At 43.8% G+C, this 25,356-nt stretch overlaps 2 long non-coding RNA genes across 2 annotated transcripts in view; both read right to left on the bottom strand.

The window, feature by feature from the left end:
- Positions 1–25,356, bottom strand: part of LOC121140455 — a 39,595-nt gene that overhangs the window by 11,826 nt on the left and 2,413 nt on the right. The gene's annotated exons all lie outside the window — the stretch shown is intronic.
- LOC121140456 lies at positions 16,669–24,632 on the bottom strand. The gene is made up of 2 exons (XR_005877297.1): positions 24,208–24,632; positions 16,669–18,973 (listed from the first exon to the last, which is right to left on the bottom strand). It is a non-coding gene; the product is annotated as an uncharacterized LOC121140456 (long non-coding RNA).

Raw genomic sequence — 25,356 nt, 5'->3', positions numbered from 1 at the left:
TGGAGTCAGCTCCCCTATGTTTCTGCCCTCAGGGATGCTTACCCTCGCCTGTGTTGAGGGTAGGCCAGCTCTTTTGCTTCAGTGTCCAGCAAGAGGCAAAGCCAGCTTTCTCTGGGTCAGCGAAGGGCGGGGCTGACTTATCATGGCCTTCTGATTTCATCTTGAATGGTTTCTTTGGCTCCCTGAGGTGACATGAGCCACAGACATCAGCCCATACCCCAGTTGTGGCTGGACCATGGACACAGACATGGTCCTCGGCAGCAGCCAGGTCTGGATGTCAGTATTGCCTCAGGTATCAGGGCAGGCCACTCAGATTGGCATGAGCTCCTACTGCAGTGTGGCCCTCGGACACCAACATGGCCAAGACCTGGGGTGTAACAGGAGCCTCAGACATCAGTACACATCCTGGCTGTAGCACAGCCATGGACCCAGACATCCCCTCAGCTACAGCCCTGGCACAGGTGGCACCATGGCACCAGGTAGTAGTATTTGCCACTCAGGTCTGTATGGCCCAAGCAGCAGCATGGCCTCTGGCACCAGTATGGTCCCAGGTGGCTGACCAGACCCTGGGGCAACCACACGGCCTTAGGTTGCAACAGGAGCCACAGATGTCAATTCAGACCCTGACTGCTGTAGGACCATAGCCATCGGCAGCAGCGCTGCCTGGACATCACCATGGCCCTGGATGGCAAGTGGACTTCCCACATCAGCCTACACCTTACTATCTTTACCATGGCCAGAGGCGGCAAGCAGGCCTCCAACTCCTTGGCCCCTTCATTTCTTCCTTTCTTCCTCTTTCCACAGCACAGGAATCATTCTACTTCTCTTTCTCTTCCAGTTCTCCACCGCATATTAGTTCATCATAATGGGATCCACCTGCCTGGTGCCTCGAGGTGCCGGGCAGGCCATGGATGCCTTCTTCCTGCCAGCCAGGTCCTTGAAGGCCTGCATTGCTATCCCAGCCTAAGCAGAATGAAATTTCCCTGATTTTAAAAACAAATTGTGTGCATTAGAAAAAAAGACTCTAAAAGTAAAAAATAATATGCTGAAGGAAAATTAAAGCTTAATGTCTTCAGAATTCTGCAAGTTGAAGTGTATACATGTTCTTGCTGTCTATGTTTTAAGCAGTTAAGGCCATTCTGGGGTATAGTGCTCAGGAATTAAATGATACAACCATTTATCTCTTTTGGAACATCTCACGAAGCAAGTCTTGTTGACACAACAGTGCTGAAGAGGAGGAGTGCTGACAGTGTGTGACCCTGGGGGATTTCCTGTGCCAGTTGCTCTGGTAGTTTAGACTCCATTGCCATAGTTAATGGGATTACAGTCACCACACATGATAATTTTCCATGCTTCCAGGACAGACATGATGCTACCTACCCTTCATCTGAGAAGTGTTCTTCAATGAGGACTACACTTGTACGCTTCATGCAATCCTCCTCAGAGATTTAAGGTCTTTTTTGAGGTGGGTTATTGATAATTTTGCAGATCTCATAACCCCACTCAGATGTTTGTGAATAAAAATCTGAAATCTATCATATGCCAGATAAAAGAGTAGAGAAATATTTCTTACCTTTAAAAGAGTAAAGAAAGGTGTTTTCCCCCTGTAGTACCTAAGAACAAAGGAGCTATTTCCAAAGCAACATATCAATAAAAAAGTAAACCAAGGAAATTTTATTGGGGGGATACTATACATACTCATATAGGAAAACACTTTGGGGGCAGGCACATTCTGAATACACTTGGTGAAGGAGCACATTGATGAACACACTCAGTTTAAGGTCACTGTCCAGGGAGTGTTGATGGTGGACATATCTGGGGGCATTCAAGGTCATAAGGTCTTATTTAAAAGGTTAACATGGCGATGGCAACACATTTGAGCATGCTCAGATTGTATCATAAAGATAGCTGATAGTAAAGTCTGGGAATTCTTAGTTTTCTCTAAATAGTTTCATGGGGGGGGCATTTTAATAGATTACTCCTGCCTTGCTTAGTAACTAGTAATACAACCTTGTATTAGAACATCTCATGTTTAGAAGTCAAAAGATTTTCTGGCTTTGGTCTATCTAGGACACATTTAAAAAATATATAGAAGCCTATGTTAACCCTAGCTTAATCTGAGGAAGCAGGGTTGTGAAGGCCCATGTCTTCATTGGGTTGGTATTTCATGGTTCTTTATTTACAAATTCTAGGGAAATGCCATGTTGTGATTTGGTGTTGACATCTCCTTAGCGCACAACACCACACCTGAGAAGGGCAAATGAAGGCTATGGGTGTAATTTGGTGGAAGAGCCTAGCACACAAAAGGCCCTGGGATCAGTTCCCAGTAGGATATTGTTAAATAGTGGTTGGGATGGTGGGTATTGGTGAATATGTATTGATAAGGAAAGAAACACTAACTTTTATCATCGTATACTCTCCAGTCATTGTTTGGTTTCAGCTTAGGAACAAACCTAAAAAGCAGATCAAAGAAACAATGGAAAAACAGGACATAGGAAGTAACCCAGGAGACAAAGATATTCACCCTACTCTCAAACCAGACTCAGGGTCTTCCAAAAAAAATCCATTTCTTTGTCTCTCTGTTCATGAAACAAATGATTTCATAGGTGCAGCATTGGAAAGTAGTTTAAGTATCATGAAGGGTACACAACTTTGATCACATTTCATACATGTCAGGCAGAATTGAGTTCAGACTTCTGCTCTAGCTCTTGCGAATTCATTACTTTGGACAAGAATTCTTCTCCATGCCTCTGTTTCATAGTTTCCTCAACCTTGGGGTTGTGGTGAGAGTCAACTATTGTAGCAGGTGTTGGATAACATAAATGGTACAAAAAAACGTCAGTTGTCAACCCCAGAAAGGCAGAAATCAGTGAAGGGCAAGAAACTAAATACAAACGAGGTGGAATGTGGTGCACACACTGGAGAGGGGAAGTGGGTAAGAGATAGAGGAGTTGAAAACCAGTTTCATGCAGAAGGAAGGATCTTAGCTGTGTTGTACAGGGAAAGTCTGATGAGCTCAGGCAAGGGGTTAGTTGAGAAAATTGTGCTTGAGGATTTAAGAGTTGATAGTGAGGAATGAATGTGAAGCCAGGGTGCAAAAGAATTCTCCATATAACTAATGATTTTGAACATTCATTCATTCTACAAGTGTTTATGGAGTGTTTAGTATGTTTGCAGGCATCATTGTTTAGTAGTACAATTATAAGTGAAGCATGGTTCATTCCCATCTGTAGTCTTACAGAAGTAAACATCCAGCCACATGGGAAACAGGAGCCACTTGCTCTGAATTTGCCAGGGAGACTCTGGCAGGACTGTCAGCCACTATTACATTTAGTAAGTCTGGAAGGGTAGCAAATTCAAATTGGATAAAGGAGACAGCTTCAAGTATTCCTGACTGGAAGCTGCTGGCATGGAGAGACTAAATTAGCTGAGATACTGGAGTTAGGCACCTGTGGGATTGACTAGGGAACAATATTTGATTTTCTCTGATTCTTCCTCAGGGACAAAAATCAGGGAAACTTTTCATTATTAATTAACTGCTGGCCATATAGGGGCAATTGCCATGAAAATTGTTGCTTGGCCTCCTACATTGTTACTATAGATCAAAATCTGCCTTCCTGCAAGTTTAACTTTTAGTAGGCTGGCTTCCTGGATTGTTTATTATAGATAAAAACTGATTTCTTGAGAATGCTGACGTGCTGTCAGGGTTCCCTATATAGATATGGATGTCTTTTGTATATGTGACTGTCCTGTTCAGTAGCATGGTTTCAAAAGGCTACGAGGGAACATATGCAGAGTAAAAGAGATTAGGTATTTATGGAAAGCCTGACAACTGGGCTAGGGAAATCTTCAGATATTGCAGCCAAGGAAGAAAGGTCTGAGGAGGTGTAAACTATGCAGTTGCTCTAAAGATGCAATGGCAAGCCATGGGAAAACAGAAGAAGGAACGGTCCAGGGGAATGGTCCAAGAAAATCCTATGAGCTAGACAGCTTTGTGGCGAGTTGACAGAAATGAAGGATCAGTGTAGCCATCCAGGCAGAAGAGAGCAGGATGTGAGGTGTGAAAACCAGGAAAATTTGGGTCACACAGAACTTTGTAAGCCATCGTGGAGACACAGCGCCGGAGCAAAGAGCAGAAACAGAGAGACATTGTGTGGTCCTACTTGCTGGTGTCCGGGTTCCTCTTGAAGTGTCCCTTGGTGACACAACCGTGTTCAAGGCTTAATCTCATGGAGACTAAGGAAGTAGTTAGGCACAGGTCGAGTGACCATTTAAGAATAAAGCATCTCTTTCACCTGATGACTTTGCTTTCTTCTTCATGGAGTAAATGGAAATCCAGAAAGAGTCCCCAGATGCAGCAGCTATCAGCATCTTGACCTGCATGCCGTGCCTTCCCCTGCTACAACTGAAGGTTTGTCTATGTTCTACCCGAACTCCCACTCCAGGTTCCAACCTTTCCCACTGAGTTGGGTATATTGTTCTAATGATCTTTTTCTCTCAACACTGCATGGCTCCTGTCAACAACAAATTTATTACCCCTGCTTCCATTATCAGAGAATTTTGCAAAACAAATCATTGCTTCCTTCCCTTACCCAGACTTCCCCACCAGCTATGAGCACTTCCTTGCTCTCCCTTTCAAGGGACTTGTCTTTTTTTGATGACTGTAATCACTTTCTTACCATTTGCTCAGTGTAAATAAAGTATGGTATATAAACAAGATTCATCTTCTAAAGCACACATTTCCATACATTTTGGAAAATGCATTGTTGTGTAGCTATTATGGTAATTAAACTGGAAGCATACCCCACCACCTCAAAGAGTTCCTTTGGGACTCTCCAGCTTAGTCTTCCTCTCACTCTCTCCCAAGTGATCATATATTTGATATCTATCACTGTGTGTTTTTGTCTCTTCCCAAATGTCATACAAATGGTTTCATGTATTGTTAGCTTGATCCTGTGTATTGCTGAGCTGCATCTAAGTATGGACACTATAATAAGTATTTGGACTGTATCCCGTTGGGTGATTATGAGTAAAATACAAAATACACAAATAAAAACCACAGAAAGCTGCAGGGATTTGCACTATGAGAGAAGACGATCCATTTCATGTGACATTTGAGGTCTTGCATCCTTTATGTTGATCCCATTAAGTCTCACTTCCCATCATTTCCCAATAGACGATTTCGTGCTTCAAGATCTGTGTCTTCCTATTGGAAACATGCTTTGTTCTCTCTCACCATGAGGGTTTCATGCAGTGTGCTCTGAGCCCAAAGGACTCACATATGTCACACCTATTCTTTATAGCTAATTAAATTCCAGTTTCTGTTTCAATGCAAATCTTTGATTATAGTGTCCAATCTATAAAACAGCATGATCTATTGCAATCCTAAAATATAGTCTTTCTATTTTTCAAATTAGGGGTTCTCTCTTCTCCCTAATTAGATCACATATATTTTGGAGTCAACAATTGTGTTTTATTTCATGTTGCTATTAGTATGCATTCTGGCATACATATATTGACCAAACACTAGCTGGCTGCCCATTGCTAACTTAAGCAAAAAGGCCCATGATCTGTTGAGATCAAAATGAACAGAGAAATAGAAAATATCATGGAAAAATATCTAAGTAAAATAGCAAGACACTATCTCAAAAACAAAATGGGTGAAGGGAGCGGTTTGGGGAAGTATTAAATGACCATTAAGTAGGTAAATATTCAAAATCACTAAACATTGAATAAACTAGAATAAAAACTATAATGAAATATCCATAACGACTAGTATTGCTATAATCACAATGATAGATAGTGATAACTGTTGCCAATGATACAACAGGACAGTCTCAGATATAGTCCCAAGAGAATTGAAAACAATGTACAAAAGCTTACATACAAATGTTCATATCAGTGTCATTCATGCTCCAAAGAGGAAATAGCCCATTATCCATTAGCTGATGAATGAGTAAACAAGATGTGGCAGATCTGGAAAATGAAACACAATTTGGCAACAAGAAGGAAAGAAGTACAAATAAGTGTTGCCACTTGAATAGCTTCAAACATGCTGCGTGAAAGCCACAAAGAACCATGGGAAATAGCCCAAAAGAGACAGAGTGGACATCATGGCCACCAGGTTCTGGAAGCAGGAAAGCTGGGTGGGTGTGTTCTGAAAGTATCTCCTCCATGAGAATGTTTGACTGGTGATGGCTGCACAATTCTGAATATACTAAAGTCTGAACTTTACACTTAGATAAATTATGCAGTTTATACATTTAACTTGAAGCAATTAAAAAGTCAAAGATACCTTTTATTCTTTTTCACTTTGTAGCTCAGGCTGGCTTTGAACTTGCTATTCTTGTGCCTCAGCTTCCTAAGTGCTTGGATCATAGGCCTAGGCCACCACATCTGCTTGGAATCATTATTGGTTTCTTTTTTTTTTTCTTTTACACTGGATGCGCAATATATAAGGAGACCTTTCTGGCTTAGGTACTTCTGAAATGTAGCCCAATTTTAACCATCTCTTGTTCCTTGCACCTTCACTCCCTAGGTTAAGCCAAGTAGTCACCCTGAACTTCTGCAGGGTCCCCAAGGGCTGTCTTTGCATTCATCTTGACCTCATGCAACCTCAACACATAGTCACCAGGATCCTTTCAGAGTCTGACAGGTGGTCACATTACTTTTGTCTTCAGAGTCACTCAACAAATAACAAAATACAGCATGGAATAAAGTACTGGTCACATCGATATCCTCAAGAGATAAACTCTAAGGAAAGAAAGGGGAGGAAGGAGGGCTGTGGGCTAAAAGAGAGTTGCAAGACACATCAAGGTTAAGCTGGTGACTGGAGATGAGACAAGGGATAGCAACAGGACATTCAGAAAACAAGCAAGCAAGTGCCTGATATCTCCTGTGGACAGGGAGAGGGAGGCCTGATAGGACATAGCCTATGGATAGACCTCCAGGGAACCGCAAATTTTAAATTCTTGATGTGGAAGGGGTTTGAAGACTGTGTTGCCTGAGTATTTCATTGAGCTATATATTTATTTTTTGTGCTTTTCTCCACCTATATCTTTGATTTTTAAAAATAAATCAGTCAAAAGCACAAACTAGGGCTTGGGGAGGTGTCTCAGTGCCAAAATGCTTGCCATGCGAACATGGGGACCAGAGTTCAGGTCCTCAGTCTCTACATTAAAGACAAGCGGGCAAGTGGACATGGCAGCCTGACTGCAATCCCTGTGATCTGGGACATGGAGGGTAAGGAGCCCCGGGGCAAGCTGATTAGCTAGACTAGCAGAATAGAGCCCTAGGTTTAGTGAGAGACCTTGTGTCATAAATAAAGGAAGAGTGATCAAGGAAAATACGCAACATCAACCTCCGACACACACACACACACACACAGAGAGAGAGAGAGAGAGAGAGAGAGAGAGAGAGAGAGAGAGAGAGAGAGAGAAGAGAGAGAGAGCCCTTCACAAGCTCTGCCTTTCTCTTCACTAACTTGCTTCTACTGTTCTGGCCATTCCTGATTCCACTCAGCTGGTCTTCCCTAACATTCCAGGCATATTGATCCGGCTCGTCCCTCTGGCGAAACAACCCTTTGGCTATTGAATCCATCCCATTTGCTCAGACCTCATATCTCAGTGCACTGCATATCATGGACTCTGCTGAATGTGACATCCATTCTCAAGCTAAAACACTTGTCTGTCATCCCCTCTACCTTTTTCTGGGCCCCATAAAACTTCTTACCACCCTTACTCTTTCATTGAGACCAGTTCTGTGGCCTGTCACTGATATATATGTTCCATGAGAGCATAATAAAACTTGATGTATTTTATTTGCTGATGCTACTGACAAAAAGGGAAAAGACAGAGTTAGAGAATGGCTCAGTAGCTAAGAGCACTTGTTTCTCTTCAGACCATGTAAGTTAAGTTCCCAGAAGCAGTGCTGGGAGGTTGGGAGGCTCATAATTATCTCTAACTCCATCTTGGGGGATCAGATGCCTTCTTCTGTCCTCCACAGATACCTATACACATGTCACACACACACACACACATCACACATACACACATGCCACACACATGCATGTGTACACACATACCATACACACATGCATGTGTACACACATACCACACACACACACACACACACACACACACACACATACACACAGGGGTACATTCACATACATACAATAAGATACAACTTTTTTAAAAGGAAGAAAGGTTATGGCGTGCATGATTTCACAAGTAAAGAGCCAACTCACCACATTGAGAGATTTTATTAATTACACAGTGAAAAGAAAAGGCAGGGATCACCCTGTGTGATCCTTACCCAAAAGAAATGATGCCAGGGCCTAGAGTGATGACTCAATCATTAAAAGAATTGGCTGTTCCAGAGACCCTGTGTTCGATTCTCACCACCCACATAGCAGCTTACAGCTGTCTGGAACTACTGCTCTATGAGATCAGATATCCTTTTCTTGCCTTCAGGAGCACAAGGCACATGTGTGTGCTACATAGACAAACATGCGGACAAAGCACATACATACATAAAATAGAATAATAATTTTAAAGAGAGTGACAACAGCAAACCAAAGGAGCCTGATGACTACCATGTGAGATTCCATAGTCAAGAATTTAGCTCATTTTAGATGACATCTAAGAAGTGTTACATCATGCTGCTGTGTTTGGGGAAGGGTGTGGCAGAAAGCCCCATCCCTCTGCAGCCCCCAGGAGCTTATGGGACACGTTTCTCAGCATAGCCTCACTGGTTAGCTAGGGCAAGGAATGGGAGATGATCCTAGCAGCCTCCACATCTTCACATGCTGTAGGGCTCTGAGAAGACTGCAGACATTTTACTAGGATTCAGCTAAGCTAGCCCTCTACCTGTGTGGGCTGTGTGGGTATGTGCAAAGTTTCTGGGGAGACAGCAAGAGCTGTTCCCTTTCAAGTGAACATTAAATATTCACTCAGCAATACACACGGTGCTGAAAGTCATCACATTGGGCTGGGTTATAATGTGACAGAAGAGGAAATATAAGAACATTTTGGGAGAAGCAATGTTTTTTCCAGCAAGAAACGTGATCTACAGTCAGACATTCCAAGGTGATGATTGTAGCTTGTCCCCATAATGGCTGGATACATGCTTGACCTAATAGGTGCTGTGCCCATGAAGGTATAATTTATATAAACCTCCTATCTTCTATTTTAATATTCCTTGCAGTGTTTACCTTCTTTCTGCTTGCACTCCACCCCAGTACTGGGGACCTGACCATCACGATGTCTAATAAATTATAGTGGCAATGGAACAATTCCCCATGAAGAGTGAAGAAAATATCAGCTTTAACAAACTTAAACTGTTACTCTTAGTATTCAAATGCCAGTATGCTACTCCTTCCCCTTAAGTAGAAGTTCATAATAAGGATGTCTACTGTTGAGCAGTGCGAATTCACTTAATCCTTACAATAACTTCAGAAGCCAGATTCAAACAGCATCACTTTAAAAGTAAGAAAATCGAAGCTCAAGGAGAGTTAGTGACTTGGTCAAGGTTATAAATAAGGCCAGAGTGAGCCTTACATCCAGTATAGGCTGTGCATTTTAACCCCTATCATACTAGTCAAGCAATTTACACTCTAACATGCAAATTTTTCCACACAGAAGCACATTGATAGCCTTTGTTCCAATGTCCATCAAGTGACCACATCATTTCTTCTACTCTTAGAGTTAGGTTATTTTACATTTTTCATGCAAAGTATTTTTTCTATGATTGGGACTAATTTCCTGACATTCAGATGCAAGGACAAAAGTAAAGACATGTAGTTGGCTAGGGATCTTGGCTCCTACTCGTTTTCCACACTGGTCAATATTCTGCCAATAGCCAGAAGCTTCCTGGCCCATCCCTGGATGTTCTGATCCAGTAGATATGGATAGTTCCCAGGAAATTTCTAGTGACTCTAAGGTTGGCCAATTAGGGGGAATGTCTGGTCTATTCAAGTGTCCTCCTTTATAAACAAATACTCTGGGATTAAAAAAAATTACTGTGTGTGTGTGTGTGTGTGTGTGTGTGTACAGGTATACATGTGCACATGTACTTGCGAACACACTATGGTAGACATTTGCAAGAGTTAGTTCTCTCCTTCCATCATGGAGATTCTGGAGATGGAATTCAGGTTGCCAGGGTTGACATAAGCGTCTTCATCTATTGAGCTATCACACCACCTATACTTAATATGTTTCTCTTCAGTACTGCCTTCAGGAGCAATTCAGTAATAGGCCTATGCCTAAATAAAAGTGGGTACTAATTCTAGTCCATCCAACAAACTAATAAATCATATGAGGGAATGGCTTCAGAGGTAAACACATAATGCACTACATTAAAAATACCAACTTTTTGTGTTACAGTGTTACAGTGTGACTTGAGAGAAAACTTACAAGAAAACAAGAAGGTAATGTCCATGTAGTTACCTGTGTGGGCAAACCTGGTGGGCTGGTCTGTGGGGAAGCTATTTTATCCATGATGGTCCATGTTGGTTGAGGAGGTGGCAGTGTTGGAACAGGGAATGCCAGATCTGCCAGAAAGTGTTCCAGGCAGAAGAAACTGCAAACTTGCAGTGTTTGAACAACTAAAGTAAAGTCAGCGTGGGTGGAGTGCAGCTAGTGAAAGCAAGAACACAGAGGAACTTGGAGGGCAAGGAAGAAAACCACATAGCACAGCTTGTTGGTCTTGGACAGGAATGATTGCTGTTATATCCCAGATACCACAGAAGGGCTATAAGCAGAAAATGGCATACTGTGACATACATTTTAAAACAATCACTGAAGTTCTTGGATGTAAAGGGGTGTTAGAAGAAAGGGAGTGATGGAGATTGTGAATTCCAAGCAGGGGATGATAATGTTCACCTAGAGTCATGGTGGTAGAATGAAGTAGAGTAAATGGACCGCAGCAATATCTAGAGAAGACTCAGTAGGAGAATTGATACCACACAGTGCGAACCAAGAGAAGTTACTATACTGAAATACCCAAAGCAACTAACTTACAAAAAAAGAGTAGTTGAATCATGATTTTGATGACCATTATCTGGTGGAATTACTGCTTTAGAGCTCTAGTGAATGAACAAAGTGTGGATCTTAGTAAACTGTTCATATCATGAGCCACAAGGCAGAGGGGGTGGAAGGGCTGGAGTCCTTCAGTCCCCTTTGGAGACAAGCGCTCAGTACATTACACTAGGGCTTCCTGCTTGATCTGATCCCATCCTTAAAGGTTCACAATGTCTCCCAATAGTGTCACCCTAGCAGCAAAGCCTTTAATGGGGTTACCACCATTATTTAAACAATAGAAAGTAGGAACTAAATCTATTTCCCCTTGTTATGGTTTCGATATGAAATGCCCTCAAAGGATCACATGTGGAAGACTTGGTACCCAGAGGGTAGATCCAGCCATTGAGAGGTGATTGGATCACAAAGGCTCTGACTTAGATTCTCGTTGAATGAACTGTTGGCAATTGTGTAGGCTGTAGAAGTTGGTGCTCTATAGGAGGAAGTGGGTCATTGGGGTATGTTCCTGGTTACCGCTACTGCGTCCCCCTCCTTTCCCTACTCCTCTTCCTCCTCTTTTCCCTCTTCCTTCTTTCTCTTCTTGCTCTTCCTTCCTTCCTCCTTCTCCTCCTCCTCCTTCACCTTCTCCTTCTCCCTCTTTCTTCTTTCTCTTCCTCCTCTTCCTTATTTCTCTTCCTCCTCCTCCTCCTCCTGTTTCTTCTTCTTTCCCCCTTTCTCTCCCTTTCCTTCTTCCCCTTTCTCTCTTTGTCCCTTTCTCCTATCTCCTCTTCTCCTCCTCCCCTTTCTCTGCCCTCACCTCTGCTTTCTGCGATTCTGAGAATACTTAAAACAAAATAAAACACACCATACCTTGAGTCTAAATCAGAGATTGTTAATCTTCATTGTTAACTGGGCTGGATTTAGAACCACTGTGGAAATCCCTCTAGATGTACCTTTGCAATTATTTCTGGAAAGATTTAAATAAGGAGAAAAAACCCACCATGAATGTGCATGGTACCATCCTGTGTACTGGGGTACCAGACTAAATAAGGAGAAAGCAAGCCGAGAAGACTCTATCTCCCTTTGCTTCTTGTTTACAGATGCAACATGACCACCTGTTTTCTGATCCAGCAGCCATGACTTTCCTACTATTCCCTTAAACTGTAAGCCAAAAGAAATTTCCTTCCTTAAGTTGCTTTTTGTTGGGTATTTTGGCACAGCAGGAAGAAAAGTAACTAACACAGAGACACGGGTCCCTATCCCTCCCACCCCCAGCAAGGAGTGTGCTGTATTGAGTAAGTAGCAGATTCTGTAAGAGCGCTGTTTGAGGTCAGATTTGAAACCCTGAACCTTGATGAGTATAACTCTCTCAGTTTTGGTGTGGAGCTTAGATGATTATACCTGTCATAGGTCTGGCATTTAAATCTGTAAGTTGATGTAGGTAATGTACACAGCATCCTTCTGGTCTCAGCCATTGACATCCCACCTGTTCATGGAATGAAGGTGTTTCCTCTTCCTGCTGCTGAGACTACTATTGCTGATGGAGGGATACTCAACTAGACAACTATGAACAAAGTTAGCCTGTGCTCCTTGAAATGAGCTATAGGCAGGACACAGACCTGCTCTGTGATCCTGCACAGGTCACCAGATCTGAAAATGCAGGATATGACTACAAAGAGTTCTGCGAAATGGACTTAAGACCCCAATGGACACTTTTTCCTTTTCAGGAGGGCTCAAATCTGAGCACGGGAGGGAAACACAAGGCCCACCCTAGTGTGCTTTTCAGTAAGTCCTGGCTCTCTTGATGTCTTCTTTCCTGTTCCATTCATCACAGGACGCTGGGTGGGGGACACTGGGGAAACTGAGTAGAGGGCTGTCTGCTGAATGTGAGTACTGTGCAATTATTGCCCTTAGCCCTTTCTCTCTGCAGGTGAGGACAGTGGGCTCAAGGATAGCAAAGGATCTATCATTACACCGAGGGCCACTGAGCTGGGCTGACACCGTCTCTGTATCATTACATCGAGGGCCACTGAGCTGGGCTGACACCATCTCTTTTTCGTTCTGTTTGTCACATCCAGCATCTTCTCTATCCAAGTAAGATGTGAAGGGCACAAGGAAGGCTTGGTGTCTGGACTTGGAATGTGAGAAGTCTCGTTTAACAATGAACCACCAAACACAGGTCCTTGTTGCTTTAGCTTGCAAAGAGGTCAGTACCCGAGAAACAGGAAGCCCTATTTTCTCCCTGTCCCAGCCAAGGCAGGCTGTGTGGTTTTACAGAAACTACCTAACTCCTCCATTGCTTTTTTCTCTTTCTCCACAGATACTCTTAAAGACGTTCTAGCCTCCGTTTCCCAAGCTGTTTGTGCAAAGGCGACAACACTTTGTTCCTCTTAAGCAGCCGCTGGTGGTACTAGCCAGCCATTGCCTCCTCAAGGATTCCTTCAGAAGTTTTTGGCTCCTTTCAGAAGTGTGTGCTCAGCTTGTGTTACATCTTTCCCTGGGAATGAGCAAAACCCCACTTCGGAACTCAAATCTAGTCAGGTGTGATCTTAGCACTTAGGAAACTGAGGCAGAAGGACTGCAACTTGGAGGCTACCATGGACTGTATAAGGAATTCCAGACCAGCTTGGGCTATATAGGGAGACCCTGTCTAAAAATAAAGAAAATGATAGAAACCCACGCCCATGAATTCTAAGGCCAATGCCTGTATGGGAGCAGTCCAGAAAACCAGCACCTGCCACCCTGGTCAATGGGCCCATTATGCATGGCTCACTCCACCGGAGAACACTGTGTCTCTGAGGGCCTGGCTGCAACTGGTCCTACCTGTTTCAAGTCAGTACATTCTGTTTGCTGGAGGGATGAAGGCAGAGCAGCACGCACTACCACCTCATCATCGTAAATGCCATTTCGGGTTAATGATTACCGTGCACAGTACTACTGCAGTCCAACTGCACACATAGCATGCCCTTCCCATGGAGCTTGGCAGGCAGCGCATAAAGGGTGCTATTGTGTATGCTGGGGGGAGAGAGGGAGAGGATCCTGCAGGTGCCAAGTGTGGTCTCATGGCTCATGGGCTCAGGAGGGGGAGGTGGGGACACTGTGCACATATTTTCTTGTTTTATAAGATTATCTATTTACATTCACTATTGACACTGGGGTACTGTTACTGGAGCTGGAATTCACGCCATTCAATAAAATACCCTATCAGCCTAACCTGACATTACAGAGCATCAACCAGGTCCCACAACTGCTGTTTCTGCCGCTGGCTGAAACTGGTTCTTTCATACCTAGGGCCATCCTCCTGTTGGTGGGGCTTCGCGCAGGCCTGTCTGCAGATTTACCGGTTGGAGTGTCTCTAACCGCCCGCCCGCCCTTATGGCTGAAGTTAATGACTCTCAGGCCCCAACCAGCCCCTTCTGCCTGCCAGAGACAACGCAGGAATGTTCCCCTTCCCCTCCCGAGGTCTCAGTTTACAGGCCTTTCACATCGATAATTAAGCAAGGTTTGCCACCTGCACACCTCTTTAGAGGCACTTCCCAAGACAGTCCGGAGGATGCCTTTAATCAGCCCAGCTGTGGCGCCACCTGTTTCTGTTGCCGCCTCCATACAGAGGGGATTGCTCAGGGCTAGACGGCTGTGACCTTGGCTGTGGCTGTGGGTCAACGAAACCAGCAGAACGATTTCACAAGAGCAAAAAGACCCTCTTGGGAGGAATAAAAAACCTCAGGGTCCAAAATGTCATGTGTATAGCATTACCTTTGCCTTCATGGCAGGCGTCACGGGATCCAGAGAATTCTAATAGAAGTCACAAGCATTAGCCTGTGAGCCGGTTTGTCTGATTGGGAAAGGCAGCATGGCAGTCCTGCGTGTTGGAGTTGAGAGAGCCACACTGAAGTGGTGAAAGGGAGTCCCAAGAGACCAAGGGAGGCTGACTCTGAACAAGGGGTTGTGGCATCAAAGGCACCACAGCAGTGTTTTCTGGGTGGTCCAAGTAAAAGATTCTATTTTCCTGCTTTTTAAAAGAAAACAAATACAACAATAAAAAAATAGCCTTTCATGCACATAGATTCCTAATGATTCCAGCAAATCATCTCATATTTCTCATTTTGGTCCAGTGAGATTGACTTCCCTCTTGAGCTCAAGGTATCATCTGGGACCAATCCATCAAGTCACAGCATCTGCTGCTTATACTGATCAGAGTTACAGTCACATGAGCAGGCATTGGCCTGAGCTAAACTAATGAACTCAAATGTAGATCTTCCACCAAAATGACTAGGGAAAGGGAGCTGTATTCTGTTGGAGGGGTTAAAGAAACGTAATACTAGACCAACTAGTGACCTCCTTGCCTTGGCATGTAAGGAACCTGGGAGGGAAATGGACTTAGAGGAGTATAGAAGGAGAATTTTCAGAGAGCCAAACACCTACATCTGACTGCACTTGAAACTAACCAACCTCAGACATTTAGTTACATGAAACAAACCCCCTCTTTCCCATACACTTTTTTTTTGGCAGTTTGGGTTTCTGCTGTAACAGAATAAAGTCTTGTATAGCAATGATTTTTATCACAGTCCACAGTGGCACTAGTCTCCATCTAGCTGCAGCAGTCTTTTGACCATGATTCTGCCAGGTTCTGGTAAACTTGGCTCAGTCCTAGACTTTGCTGTACCTATCAGTTAAATGGGAACTATGGTAGAATATCGGAGGGAGGGAAAACAGCTGCCTATATAGTAGCACTTTGATCTCCTTGAGGAAACACACTGTAGAAATTTCCAGTCTTATATTGATGATGGCAGACTAACCACTTTGGCATGTTGAAGATTCTAGAACTTTATCACTCACTCAAAGTGATGTATTCAGACCAGAGTTGAAGATCATCTAGAACTTTTCAGACATGTGGAACCTCGGCTTATCCTCATCCTCGGCACCAATACGGTTGGCTTTCCATGTGGTCCTGAGGGGTTTGTGAGGTGTGAAAGGGATCTCCTTGGTCCTGAACCTCAGGAGCACTCGTCCTGAGGAGCATCACCATCTGTTTTTTTTCTGGCAGCGTTGTGTGTGGACCAGGAGGAAGTAGGTTTCTTTCCTTTCAGAAACTTCACAAGTTAGCTGTGCATAGTGATGCACACCTATCTCTAATCATAGCACTTGGGAGGCAGATACAGGCAGATCTCTGTGAGTTCTAGGCCAGCCAGGGCTACGTTATAAGATCATGTTTCAAAAAAACAAACAGACAAGCAAAACAAAACAAAACCCCCAAATATTTGAAAAACACTTGTCGACTTCGATGTCCACACTTCATGGAAGATGATCTGACTAGGGTGAAACCAGCTGTCCACTCAGGATAAAAGTGAAGGCTCTGAAACCTTTGGAACCTTGGGCAGAATTCTTTAAAGAGACTCATGAAAAAAATGATAACTTGGTCTACATCAAAACTGAAAGTATTCTGAGATGTAACAGTTTTCAGCAAACTTTAAAGAAGTGTGGGACATGATGATTGGCTGTGATAGAAAGAGTCAAGCTACAGTGAGGTATAGTGTTATAAATGCATGAATGGGTATTAACGAAACCCATTACTTCTTAAGCTAACTTAATTGTTTTATAAAGTTAAATCTTGTTCTTCAGTGTTAAGAAAAGGCAAAGTGAAGACTGGTTGAAAACAATAACAAAACATGTTTGATAAAGGACTTTTCTCAAAACTCAATGAAGTCAATGACCCAATTAAAAGTGAGGAAAGACTTAACTCGATAGTTCACAAAAGAAGTTATAGGGGTGGAAAATAAACACGTAAAGAGATGTCACATTAGTAAAGTGAAATCTAAAACCACAGAGAGATAGATGCGCATGCCTGGTGGGTTGGCAAAACCCAAGCAAGCAAACTGAGCACCATGAAGACATGTACCAAGTAAGTGTTCGCCCAATGCTGGTAGAAACACAAGAATGCAATGGCAACTTTGCAAATGGCTGGATAGTTTCTTGCAAATTTCCACATACACTTATCATATCATCTGGGGATCCCACCCCTAGGTATTTGCCCAACAGAAATCAAAACATGGACTCACACCCAAAAATTGCATACATGAGCATTTACAGAAGCATTAGTTACAATAACCAAAACCTGGACATGATCCAAATGTCCTTCAACTGGTGAATGGATAAACAAACTCTGTATCCATACAATGGGGTACTTCTTAGCAATGAAAATCACTGAAAAAAATGTGTGGGTGAATCTCAAAAGACTTATGCTGTATGAAGGAAGCTAAATTCAGGCTGCATACAATATGACTGTGATTTCATTCTGAACCCTGTGAAACTATAGAGTGAAAAACACAGAATAGTTCCCAGGCTGCAGTCAAAGGCCGTGACTGGTGATAAAGGTATTAGACACCAGTTTCCTGGGCTGTTGTAACAGAGTGCCACAAATGCCGCGGTGAGGCAACAGGGATTCATTGTGAGTCCATCCATGTTCAATGCCTTTGATTGTGGACTATAAGGGAAGGGTCTTTTTAGGGCTCTCTCCTTAGCTTGTAGATCACCAAGTTCACATTTGCGCTAACTTCTTCCTTCACATGTCTGTCTACAAACTTTAATTATTCTCCCCATGGCAGGGCAGTGATGTATAGCCCACAATAGCCTTGAGCTTCCAATCTTCCTGCATCTGCTTTCCAAGGACTTGGATTACAGACATTTATACTCTGTTTCCCTCTTTTTATAAGGTCACCTGGAGTAGGGCAAACCCTAATGACCTTTTTTTAAAATTTTATTACCCCTGTATAGAACCCATAACCAAATAAAGTCATCTTGGTTCTGAAATCTAGAACTTTAACATGAATTTTGGGGGATACAACTCAATACATAAAAGACGCATAGAAAGTTGGGAAGGCTGGGAATGTACTATTACATTTTAGTCACAGAATGAAGTCATCTATATGTATTTATGCAGGTATGAAACTTCACTAGAAACACAACTGAAATGGTGAGTGGTAAAAAATAAAGCAGTAAGACTGGGCAGGTGAATAGCTCAGTAAAGTGCTTTACTGTGCAAAATGAAGATGTGAGTTTGATCACTAGAACCTATTAAAAGAAAAAGAAAAACAAACAAATAAACAAAACATGGTGGGGAGGGCACTGAGAGATGTTAGGAGGACCTGTTCCTCTTGCAGAGGACCAAGGTTCAATTCTCGGCACCCACATGGTGGCTCAAAACTGTCTGTAGTTTCAGTTCTAGGGGATCCAATGCCCTCTTCTGGCCTCCACAGCTATCAAGTGTGCAAACAGAGCCAGACACACATGCAGGCAAAACACAGATACACATAAACAAAACGATAAAATAGATCAAAATAAAAACCACTGGGCATGGCAATTCATGTCATGTAATCCCAGGTCTAAGAAGACCAAGACAAGTAGATCCCAGTGGCCAGTCAGCCTAAGCTATTTGGTGGATTCCAGGCCAGTGAGAGACTCAATGTCCAAGAAAAGGTGTATGGTGCCTCAGGAATTGTATCAGAGGTTGTCCTCTCACCTCCACATACAGGTGCACACATGTGCATACGCACTCATACACGTGTATACACACACACACACAGAGTGAAGCAGGTCTAAACTTTCAGTCCAGCGATGACTTCCCTGTCTGTTTCTGGTCTACCGCTCTTCCCCATCTGTATTATGAATCCTAAGTGTCCATGAGGGTAAGGGACAATGTTTTAGAACCCTGGAATTGCTGTCAGTTTCAGAGGAAATGATGCTTCCCACCACATGAAGCCATTGATCAGTAGAGTTCAGCATTTCATGGACCACCTTTCTTGAGTGGGATGAAGCAAGACAGTGAGGACCAGCTGGGAGAACCCAGTCTGGGACTCGCTGAGGTTGGCTGAAGTGTGCTCAGCTCCCAGGCGCTATGCATTTTGCCCGTGAGTCCCTGTCCTGTCAGTTTCCATCCGAGGCCACTCAGAGGTCACCTACAGAAGGAGAAAGGAGATGAAACAGCTTGCCAGCTACATTCAGAAACACAGGAAAGAACTCAGGAGGTGACCTCATCCTCGGGAGAGGAGTGAGGAGGTGAGCTTGTTCCACACGCTTCATGTGGGGCTATGGGTAGGCCAGCTACTTAGGGAGGTTGCTTCACCAAGGCGGAGAAGTGTTCAAGGGGCCAAAGATAACAAACCTTGGAGTCATTTTCCTTCCCCCTCCCATGACAGCTCCTCCTGTCCCTAAACTTTCTTACCTGTCTTATCCTGCCCCCCTCTGACTTGTTGCCATTTTGCAGGGCACTGACTATACCTGCTCAAACCAGATACAGCAGCTTGACCAGCAAGTGGGACAGAAGGAACAGACTGGGGCATGGGATGCGTACATGCTGATTTCCTGACCACAGCCTTCCTTCAGGACAGTAGTATTTGTAGCCAGGCATCTCTGAACATCGGACTTCATTGGTCTGCCCAAAAGGGTGGCAAAGGTTGGAGACTAGGCAGAGAGCCAGTTAGAAAGAAGGGAACCACAGAATTAATCCTCTCAAGGGGCTACTCTTCCCCAGGGTGACTGAGCTGAAGTTAAGAGACGCTAACGCCGCACGGTGGCACACTGGTGTGGAGGCAGATTGCCTGCGCAAGAACTACAGCGGGGCCCTCTGGAGTATCTGACCACATGGCTTGGTGCTTTCCAGTCGTCTGCCAGCAATGAGGTCACTGTTTTGCTAACCTTCTCACCCTTCGGATGCCTGTGGATGCTCTGTCTAGCTTCTAGTCCATTTCACTCTGCTGTTGTGTCTCTCCGCACTTCTACGCCAAGTGCATTAAAAAAAACCCTTCCCTTTAACTTAATATCATAAGCTAAGACACACAAACAAAGCCAGCCCTCACCTTTCCATGCCATGCATTAGCCTTCTCACCTGTGATACAGAAGCTGGGGGAGGGGGCTGCGGCTGCCCAAGACCAAGAGATACAGACTCGGGGGATCTTTGTGTCCAGTGAGGTATTTTCTTGTTGCTTTCTTAAAGACTTCTAAAAATACTGCTGCAGGAACCCCCAGTAACCCATGCGCTATAACCAGCGTCCCCGCTTGTGTTTGTTTTCTAGAGCTACCATAACAAAGGCTACAAGCCAGGAGCAGTTGTACATGAGGTAAGTGAGGCAGGCACGGGGCATGCTCCCCTCCATATGTACCTAGCTGCAGCGGCACGCAGAAGAATTCTCTCGGCTTTTGACACTGAAGTTCACATTCCTAGCTGTACCTTGCTTCTGTTTCAAGGTCAGCTATATGGCCTCTCTTTCCACATGACAGCGCCACATCAGATGGACCTTCTGAACCTAACCCTTCCCATCTGGCAAATGGAGCCCAAAGCAATGAGCCACTCAGTATGAAGGCTACTCAAGCTGATGAGAAGCCAGCCCATGCCCAAGAGCTTTCCTTTTACTTTCTTCTCAGACCTCTTACCTTGCCTCCAAACTTACATTGCCTTTTCCAGATCCTTCTAAATAACAAAAGCTAAAGGTCGGGGGAGCGTATTACTTGCAAGGTGCTGCGCTAAGCATTGCGTATGTGTTGCCTCACCTGCTTTTCATTTAACCTCACAACAACCTTGGGAGGCAGGTGCTACAATTATCCCCATTTGACAGGTGAAGGTGAGGCACAAAGGGGTTGAGTAACTTGCCCAAGTTCACACAGCCAGTCAGTGACTGCAAAGCTGCTACTCACAATGTGGCCTTTCTGATCCATTCTATTGCCCAACTACACGGTAGGTAGCAACAAGAGAGGTGCTGGGGTAATTGTATGGCTGAAATTGGAGGTGTCTGGTAAGCTCTACCCGCAAGTAAGAACAAGAATTTAAGTTAGGAAAACAGTTTTGGACTCTTTTGTTTGTTTAATCAAACCTCTCATCATTACTTTCTGGCCATCCATGCTATTATTGGTCAATAGTAAATAATGCCTCTAAATACCCCCACATAAAAGTTATCTAATGTGAAACTCTGAGTGTGCACTTCTAGATGTGTCAAGACAGTAAGATGGTTGGCTGCTAAAAGTCTATGGTCTATTTCAAAGTCAAGTTTAAAAAATCCTACAGCAGCTATCATTTAGATATTGGGTTGTCACTTTCAAATCTCTGTTTAGCACTTTGCTCGGGGTAGACACAGCACTGGACTGTTTGAGGTAGCTGGGTGTTTCTTAGACTTTTTTCCCCATTGGTCACTAAGGTTCATAATTATACCCTGCGAAGGGAGGGGAGGGCCAAGGAATAAAGGGAAAGACTGGGTACTAAACACGTGGTAGGCTTCTTTAGGCTCAGAGTTCCATGATGCCAGCAGCCCCTTTGGGTGTGGGCACCCACAGCCTAGCAGAAGGAATCAAGATCCAACTCAAGCAGGGCCTCCCCCTAGACAAAAGACAGGCGAGTCTAGCAGCAATGGCTGGCAGCTCCCCTTGGAGGGACCGCTCCCCCTGCAGGCATTTTACTTCCAGGCACCTTTTCACTCACTGTTCCCATGGGCTCTTTTTTGCATCACCTATTTTCTATCAAGGCTTTTAGCTTTGAGTAGCTGGTGTGGACCAAGTCTCTGAGAGCATATACATTTCAATAGGGTGGTTTTTGGAAACCCGGAACTCCTCATTCAGTTAGAGCCTCTGAGAAGGGATGGGACAGACTGTCACTGAACTTGGGGGTCACAGATCCACACATCTCCAAGCAGGTAAACATAAGAGTCTGAAATAGTCTCTTGATGTCAGAGCCTGTTGGGATGCTGGGAGAGTGTAGCAGATGAAGAGCCATGTTCTGTCTAAAGACATTCAAATTCCAGCTTCAAAAAAAAAAAAAAAAAAAAAAAAAAACACCACTCAGGACCTTGGGAGCACATTCCACATAGAGGGATACTCTCTCAGCCTAGACACACACGGGGGTTGGGGGGGTTAGGCCCTGCTCCAAATGATATGACAGACTTTGCAGATGCCCCACCGAAGGCCTCACACTCCCTGGGGAGCAGAAAGGGGATAGGATAGGATAGGATAGGATAGGATAGGATAGGATAGGATAGGATAGGATAGGATAGGATAGGGGGTTGGTGGGGGGGGGCAGGGGAGGAGGGGAGGGAGAGGGAACTGGGATTGACATGTAAAACAAGCTTGTTTCTAATTTAAATTAAAAAAGGAAAAAAAATCATTCAGGCAAATAACAAATAGAAAGTAAAACAAATGGCAACAGCTCAGCCTGAATGCAATGTGGTATCTGGTTTGGGTCACAGAATTAAAAAAAAAAGTGGCATTAATGATACAATTAATGAAATGTAAGTAAAGACAGCAACTTGGCTAGGAATAATGTGCCAGTGTTAATTCCTTTGTATTGACAAACATACATGCTTGTGAAAGACAATAATATTAAAGGAAGTTAGGTGAAGGGCAAATGGTAACATATTGTTTGATCTTTGCAAATTTTTAAAAATCTCAATCTTTCCAATATAATAGGTGTATTTAAAAACAAAAATTATGTCTTCGGATAAGGTCAACAGTAATAGTAGCTACCACTTACACAGCTATGGAGCTTATGATGTCCACGAATTTCCTATGTGTTAATTCACTTACTCTTCATGACAACTCTAAGGTAAGGAGAGATGTTACCTTCTTTCTTTGGATGAGAGAGCTAAAGCACAGGTCACATGGCCACTGTGTGGCAGAGCCAGGTTCCTACTCTAAATCACAGTTGTTTCTCCTACATCATCTCAAGCAAGGGATGAAAAACAGTAACAGGACCAGAGCTCAGCAGGTGATGATTTGCACCAGAGAGCCAGACTGGGACTCCAGGGCATCAAGGGAGACCCTCCTCAGCTGCAGTGTTGAAAGAACAGTACCACCTCACACTCATTAGGATGGCTACTCTATGAAAAATAGATAAAAGGAAAAGGGGGAAAGAAAGTAACACATGTTGGTAAAGACTGGGAAATTGAAATACTTGCTCACCATTGTTGAGAATGTAAAATGGTGCAGTTGTGATGAGAAAACAATTTGACTGTTCCTTAAGAAATTAAACATGTAGCAATTCCTCTTCTGGGTATAGAACAAAGAAGAACTGAAAGCAGGATTTCACTGTTGCTAAAGGATGGAAGCAGGCATCCCTGAGTGAATAAATGAATAACACAGAGAAAGAGGGGAGATGGAGGTGTGTACACAAACACACATACTCAGAAACAATAGACAGAAAACACACACATGCACAAATGCATACACATAAACATAAACAAATATTATTCGTTATTAAAAAGGAAGTAAATTCTGACACGGCACAACGTGGATAACTCTTGTATTAACTGAAACAAGCCAGCATAAAAATATCACAGTAGTCTACTTATGTGAGCTTCTGAGGGTTGTCACACTCATAGAGACAGAAAATACAAAGGTGGTTTGCTAGAATCAGAGTAGGAAACAGGAAGTTAGAGTTTAGTGAGCATAGGGTTTCCTTTTGAGGAGAGTTTTGAAGATGAATTATGACAATGGTTGCACAACAATGAAAATGTATCTAATGCCTGAATAATACACGTAAAGATGGTTAGGATGACGATTGGTGTGTTCTGTGTATTTTTTTAATCACAATTCAGAACAAAATAAAACTTAAGGGACACCAACAAACTTCAGGCACCAAGATAGATGTCTGAATGATTATATATTTACATGTGTGTGACCTGCTGTAGATCCAACCCAAATGATTGCACATGCTAGACAAGTACTCTACCACTCAGCTACAACCCCAGCCTAAACACAGCACTTTAAAAAGATAAAAATCAGTGCAAAAAGAAGTCCATGAAGAGACACATAAACATCTTAAATTAAGACTATCAGGGTTAATGTCTTACCAAACAGTAATAGAGTCTCAGGCAAAAGGAAAACCCAGGGATTGAGAACCATCGCACACCCTGGGGAGTCTGTGGGGCTATTAGGAGCATGAGCTGGGGTATCTACACTGAAGATGCTCACTAGATGGTCTAATGCCAGCCTCCCACTTCCATCACTAAAGCAGAACTATGTCGTTATGTATTGGGTAGCAGAGGAAGCTGAGTTCCACGGGGGTTAGCTTTGGCGACTTCTCTTTTTACAATAACCCAGTGTAGGAATACCTGGGAACTTTCGGCAGGGAAGGAGGTGATTAGAAGCTGTAGGCCCTGGGGTCCTTCCTCAGGTCAGCTCTATCTCCAAGGCTCTGTGACCCCCTTACCTGATGGGAGGAGCTCAGCAGCACACCAATCCTACATCTCTGCTGACAGGCTTTTTTTTTCTTCTGATTTTAAAATGAGCTTCAGACCTAATCACCCAGCAACCTGCTTCCCTTTGCCAACTGGCTTGGGCAGTTCCAGGAGGGGAGGCAGCTTCAGGACAAGTCTCTGCAGCAACACTGGAGGGCTAGGTGCTGCCGTTAACAATGCAAACACCAGGGAGTGTCTGCTGATTTATGGAATGAAGCCCACAGAGGTTTATATATCACCCCCTCATCAGTCCTGGGAAGCAGGCTGGATGGATGGGCTACATGTAACCACCCAGCTCCACTGACACTGTTTCAGGATTCTGGACTTAGGGAAGCCTTTTCATTTTCTGGATGGTGTTTCTAGCCAGGAGATCCTGTCATTAGCCTTGTAGGTTCACACCCCCAGGAAGCAGACAATTTACTCTCCTTTTTCTCAGCCTTCGGGATCTGGCCCTTTCTACCTCTGAAAGTCAAGGCTAGCCTTGCCCAGGCAATCTGGAAGCTCCAGGAACACAACTTTCCTACCCATGGCCTCTGCTAATACATCCTACTTCCACTGGTCATTCCCACACTTGGCTACTCAGTCACCTTGCCTCTTCCCCAGCCCAAACTGAATTTCCATTGGATTGTGCCACACAGGGGATATTTGACAACGTTTGCACACATTCTGATTGTCACAACTACGGCTCAGATGGTGGAACTACTGACATCTAGTGGGTAGACGATCAAGACTGAGTCACCGGAGTACAGTGTACCAGGTATTACTTCTTGCCTTGCACTGTCACCCAGCCACAAATGATGGATACCCAAATGATCCATAGTACTACATTCAAAACATTGTTTCAGGGGACCAGCTGCATCTACCCAAGCTCAAGCATCATTTCTTCTGGGGAGGTGGGCTCTGATGTGCTTCCCTGCCTTCCTTCCCCACCTCTACCAGCCAAATCCACCATACACTATGCCACATCCTCAACACATCCTTTCTTTCCTTCAAGGTTTGCCAAGCTTACCTTGGTTTGCCAAGCTATCTCTGTGCCATTGCCTGAGTATCTGTTCTGAAGTGCAAGGTTCAAAAAGTCAGAGGCCATCTATTCTCAAATATCGGTATGTGTTATGACCTCT

This window comes from Mesocricetus auratus, unplaced genomic scaffold (genome assembly GCF_017639785.1).
Source record: "Mesocricetus auratus isolate SY011 unplaced genomic scaffold, BCM_Maur_2.0 Super-Scaffold_100004, whole genome shotgun sequence".
In the NCBI taxonomy this organism is placed as follows: Eukaryota; Metazoa; Chordata; class Mammalia; order Rodentia; family Cricetidae; genus Mesocricetus; species Mesocricetus auratus.
This window is presented reverse-complemented; position numbering and strand designations above follow the sequence as displayed.